Genomic DNA, 6,000 nt, shown 5'->3' on the forward strand with positions numbered 1-6,000 from the left:
AAACCTAGGGTACAACCCCTTGCTAAGCTAAATCTGTAGGACTTCCTCCTCTTGTTGCCCTCCAGATGTAGGCCCTACTCTTGCTTATCTATTGATCTTTCAACTCCCTAAAGTGATGTCTTGGTAAATGAGTGGCCTCCTTTTATGGTAGAATGCTTCCTCAACTAACTAACCTAGTAAGGGGAATTGGACCAACCCAAAAAGTCCCCCCCCCCATCGATTTCTTGGTTTGTAAAGTACCCCCTAGTGGTGGCACAAAAAGTAATGCATGTAGGCCGCCCCGCCTAGCCACTTAGCAAGCTAGAGGCAGGCTACCATTGGCCTAGGCAATCCTTCCCTAAGACCCAACCTGTCTCTTGCTATCTAGCCCTCCAAACCTATCCAAAACACTATGCAATCCTACATAGAGGCTCCGTCTCTATTCCAGGCCTCTTTAAGGTTCCAAATCTATAGGCAAACAATTCATACAACTTACTGTACTCGACTGTACACTTGTTGACATCATCACTACTATCATCGCCATGTTCTAGCTTATTCTCCCTACGCAGATGTTCCCTCTCCATTTGCAAATAGCTACATGGAATAGTGGTGCCAAATCAAGCCTCCAAGAGATGTTCCTTCTATGCAGGTAAGTCTCCGGACTTGCTACCCACATGGCAACCCATGTGTTGCCTATGTGGTATCCCCATTTCTATGTTGTTTTGATGTAAGCATGTTGCCCACATTGTAGTCAGAGTCTTGCCCATGTGGTAGCCATGTCAACCTATGGTCCACCCCCACTTTGCTTTCCTCATATGGAGGCTTATGATAGAGAGGTGACCAACCCTGTTCCAACATATCTAAGGGCAAGCATGTGTCATCGTTTTTTAACCATTAGATCATCACTTGCATCTAAGAATGTCCATTGGTCATCGATTTCAACCATTGGATCAAGATTGTGCAGCTAAGGGCTTGCGTGAGAGGCGCTTACTCTCAAGCATAGATCACAATCTCCATCTAATGGTACAGGTAGGCACCTTTTCGTAGCCATAAACCTAGATGTTCATTGTTGAAGCGGGGAGGGCAGCCAGTTGGTCTCAAAGTGGGCGGTCGTCATGTATATTGGTTTATGGCCATTGGATCAAAATAGATCAATGGCCTCTATACACCCGTTCAGGATCAAAGGAGAGTAACACATGGAGGAGAAATAAACTCTCCATTCTTTTAACATCGAGGGGTTGAGAGTGCAAGGAAGGATCTTCCTTTGCTCTCCACAGTGCACCTCACCTAGTTCCCCCTTCAGTCCAGCTCCTCCTACCACATGGCAACTCTTCCTTAAGAAATAGAATAGAAGCAAGTTTGATTCGCGTTCTAATGCCACGCAACCCATATTGCCCTAGTGGCCAGCGAAAGCTCCAGACTTCTCTCATCAAAATTCAAGAGTCAAGACCTTGAGTTTCTCAATGCTTGAATTGGTAGAACTATCTTTGACCGGTTTGTGATCTTGGATACATATATTTTTTATTAGTTTGTGCTTGTTTCACCAAGTGAATACGGGGACTACATTTTTATAGGGATTTGTGCTACCATATTTGTACTCCCTCGACTCCCCTCTCCTTCTGGTTTCTTTCTCAACCCTTCACACCCGTTCACCACCCCTCCTCACGAGGCTACTCTCTCAATCCCCCTCACCTTAGGACCACCTTGACCTCTCCTCTTCTTAAGGGTTGCCCCCCCTCACCTTTTCTCCATCTCCCCCTCCTCTCTCCTTGTAACTTCTCTCTCACCTTTTCCCCACCTCCCCCTCCCCTCTCCTCATAGTGTCTTTCTCAACCCATGTTGCTCTAGTGGCCAGCGAGAGCTCCAGGCTTCTCTCATCAAAATTCAAGAGTTGAGACCTTGAATTTCTCAATGCTTGAATTGGTGGAACTATCTCAGACCGGTTTGTGATCTTGGATAGATATATCTTTAATTAGTTTGTGCTTTTTTCACCAAGTGAATACGGGGACTATGCTTTTATAAGGAATTGTGCTACCATATTTGTACTCCCTCACCTCCCCTCTCCTTGTGGTTTCTTTCTCAACCCCTCACATCCGTTCACCACCTCTCCTTGCGAGGATGCTCTCTCAACCCTCCTCCCCTTAGGACCACCTTGAACTCTCCTCTCCTTAAGGGATTCCCCCCCTCACCTTTCAAGAGAGGGGACATGAAGCATGAGGAGTGAACCATGGTTAGAGACGATGCCATAGCTCCTTTGCTAAAAGAGCAACCACATTAGTCGAAGATGATGCCAAGCTAAAATTCATGGATTTTCCACCATTGTGCTGGAGGTAGGGGAATCCGAGAGGCATTGGAGGGAGTAAGTAAAGAAGCCAAGTAGTATGATCTTGGGAATGAAGCTGAAAGGCTAGAATCAGTGGGGCTGAGCAACATTCTACCATTGAGAATGTCTGATGATGCTCACCACCCTAGTAGGAGAAGATATTGACAGAGTGGAAGGGAGCTTGAAGGGAGGCTATGGCTAGTAGCAATGGAGTCAAATTGAATGTGTGCGGCAAGGCACCAAGCTTGCAAGAGAAGGGAGCATCCAGAGAAGAGAAGTAGAGATGCGAGAGCCAGAACAAAATGCCACGCTACATTTGGATTAGAGGTGGTAGTACAAAGTGGCACACATCATTCAATGCTGATTTGCCCTCCTCAGCTTCCATCCTAATTATGCCTCTGACAACCACGCTGTAGCCTCTCCACATGGAAGCCTCCATCCCCCACTCCCTCCACTCTAGTGAGGAACTCCCTTTGTGTTACATGTGGGCTTGTTAGAGCCTCCCTCCCTCCTTAATATATATAATAAGATGCACCTGTCATGGATCCTTGCCAATACCATGGTCTCTATTTCTTTACCCCACCTTTGCAAGCCATTCAATTTAAGCATGCATGTGCTCCATACTCTGTGCATGAGAACATGCTTCTGGGGTGTGATTTGGGCATCTACATGTATTTGCAACAACATGTATGTAATTCCTCGTTCGCTGGAGGATCAATCTCCATTTTCCGATCAATTAGCATTCTAGATCAAAATGAGGGTTAAAGTCTGCTGGAGAATGGTAAAAAGGGCCTAAACTCGACAAAAAAGCACCGCGCCAGCCATTCCAAAGGACAAAAGCGATGGGGGACTAAATTACCTTTTGATATGTGGTAGTAACTGACATAGCGTCAAAATATGATATAGTCGCCAGGCCACATCACTATCTGCCTCACTGGCCAGTATACCACCTCATCTACCCATGTGAACAAACCTGCGCACTGTCAATCTACCTATAGCTACGACCCCCGCTATCCACGTATGCAAATTGGTTTGCCTCTATTGTCTGCCTCTCGTTATCCACACCGCACTACTCTGTGCCCCACTATTCATGCCACATCGCTGAGGCTCCCTCGTTGTCCGCATTTACACTATGTTGCACTGTGTTGTCTGTGCCTCATTGTCTGCATCTTCTCAGTCTCACTGTCTACCACCTACCACATCATTATGCCATCGTGCCATGTCATCCTGCACATCACTGCCCCCAGTCCCACTACTCGCCTCTGTGCTACCCCCATCTCCATAATAATTTCCTCATATGCCAATTGCACCACCAAATCTGCACTTGGTTAATTCATGACTGAAATAGCACTTACCTCTCATAAAACCTCCTCTTAGCAGACCTAGACGGTCAAGAAAGGGCATGGGTCACCATTTTTCGATCGAGAAGCCGCCAAAAAAGGTGGCTTAGTGTTGCTGTTCCTTCCCATGACCTCCCTCTTGCCCCCTAAGCTCTCCCCTCAGCCCCTCCCTTCCATCTCAGCCTGCCTCTCCCCTCTCATCCTCCCCCCTCCTCTCTCATTCCCCCGCCTTGCCTCCGTCCCCCCCATCTTCCCCTCTCCCACCACGTGGACTACTGTAGTGTTGCCACCCACTCGTGGGTTTTTCCAGCCCACCTATGGGCCTGTGCCTTCCCCCACCCTCGAGGGCTCTACTCACTTATTGCCACGTCCCGCTGTAGTCCCTACACCCTGTGTTGCTCTCCTCCTCCTGGTTTCCTCTCCTCCCTCATCGAGCAACCCCTCCCTTTCCCCTCCTCCAGGCTGCTCTTCTGTTTGGGGTAGCCTCACCCTGAGGGGAAGCCTCAGGTACCATTGGAGGGACTTGGCTAAGCAATGGCCACTGGAGCTGAGAAGAAATAGCAAGGGAGTTCCCAACACGAACATGAGTAGAAGACTCAATGGAACTACCCACCAGTATAGGAATGTTTGTGGTCTATAAGGAAGTGGCCTCTGTCACAATGATTGTCTAATCTAGTGATGGTGGTGTTCGAGGACTGAGACTAGAGCCCATCAAAGGATCACAGATGCCACAGCTGTTGGTCCTGTAAAGCATGAGATCGATGCTAGAGGAGCTCTCTATCGAGGATTTGCACCAACACCCTGTCATGGTGGAGTTGTACTAGTACTCTACTATGGATAGGCACTTTGAGGGGGTCACGGAGGAGCTGCACCGAAAGGCTTTTTAAGCCTCTTCTTCTTTCAAGGGCAGTTCCAAGAAAATTGTCCATAGGTCCTATAGATCTTGGAGTGATCGTGTTTGCCCTTAATTTCCACTCTCTGTCGAAAAAAGGAACTATCTGGGTCATCATATATGTTAGGGTTGTCAAATAATGACCCTAACTCTAGGTACCCCATCTGAATAGATTGTCTCTCTTAAAGTCGAAGGCAATCCAAGGATGGGGGGGATCTCAGTGACCACCCTGAAGCACTCACCAATGAGGCCAAGGAGCTGATGATAACCTGAGGAATTTTGAGGAATCTGATGAAGAGGGATGTGCCAAGATTATCCACTTCAACTAGGTAAAAACCCAAATTGAAGGGAGCCGCCAAAAATAACTTTCTGTGGCCCAATTGCAAATATCCCTTTCTAAGCAAAGTGCTCACAATCTTTGGAATGTCGAAGACTACCTAGAAAAGACCTCTCCCTAATAAGCGAACGTCTTTAAGTCGAGGGGTACGGTTCAAGGTAAAGCCACAAGCATATGATCTCTGGCTTGTAAGTTCAAGTGGTGAGACCCATAGATTTGTGCAAAAAGTTTGGTAGAGCTCTCCAGCTCTACATCTTTCCTAGGTTGCTATGCAGCTCGTCTTTTGAGAAGATGACAGCTCGTTTGGCCAGTCAGGATTGGTTGAGTAGTGATCCATTTGCCAATCAAGGATGGAAAGGCCGATTTATCCTTGCTGCACGGGAAGACTAAAGGAGAGGGAAAATATCCTTCTTTTTCTTTTTGCTTTTTTGGAGGAGGAGGAGGAGAGGGGTAGGAGAGGAGGAGAAGAGGAGAGGTGGACGAGGGGAGGATAAGAGGAGGAGAAGGTGGAGGAGGGGAAGAAGAGAGGTAGAGGAGGGCAGGAGGCGGAGAGGTGGAGGAGGAGGAGGTGGGAGTGGGGGGGCATCCTACATACCCTATCACCAATCTTGAACTTCAAGAGTTCCTTTTCAACCTTAGCAGACCTTGCGGACATTTTGGATGAGGACTTCATCCCCTCCATCTTCGGTGACATAGTGGCTGGCAGCCCTTTCGTCCTCAGGGCCTGCTCCTTCTTTAGGGGAAGGGGTCTCACCCGTGGATTTTCCTCTGCTTTCTTCTCTCCCTCTCTCCTCGAGCAAAAGGTCTCTCCCCCATTGAGGGGATTATTTCCACCAGTAGGTTGAGTAAGGCACTCCATCGTACTTCCTCTTGTCAATGAGGATTGTTAGTTGGAACATACAAAGTCTCAGTGGTATACCTCATCATCACAACATTAGGTAGCTTATCTATACCTAGCTCCATCCAAGTGTTACAGGGGGCTCTGTTGATATTCTTTTCCTTCAAGAACATAAGTTGGATGTTAGAGATTATTCTAAGTCAGGTAAATTGCTTTCAAGACACACATTTTGGTCACCTGCCCTTGGTACTAGAGGAGAGATAGGCATTTAAGTTTCGGATTCTATTCTTC

This window comes from Dipteris shenzhenensis, chromosome 23 (assembly GCF_047967505.1).
Source record: "Dipteris shenzhenensis isolate YYH24624 ecotype China chromosome 23, Dip_SZ_1.0, whole genome shotgun sequence".
NCBI lineage: Eukaryota > Viridiplantae > Streptophyta > Polypodiopsida > Gleicheniales > Dipteridaceae > Dipteris > Dipteris shenzhenensis.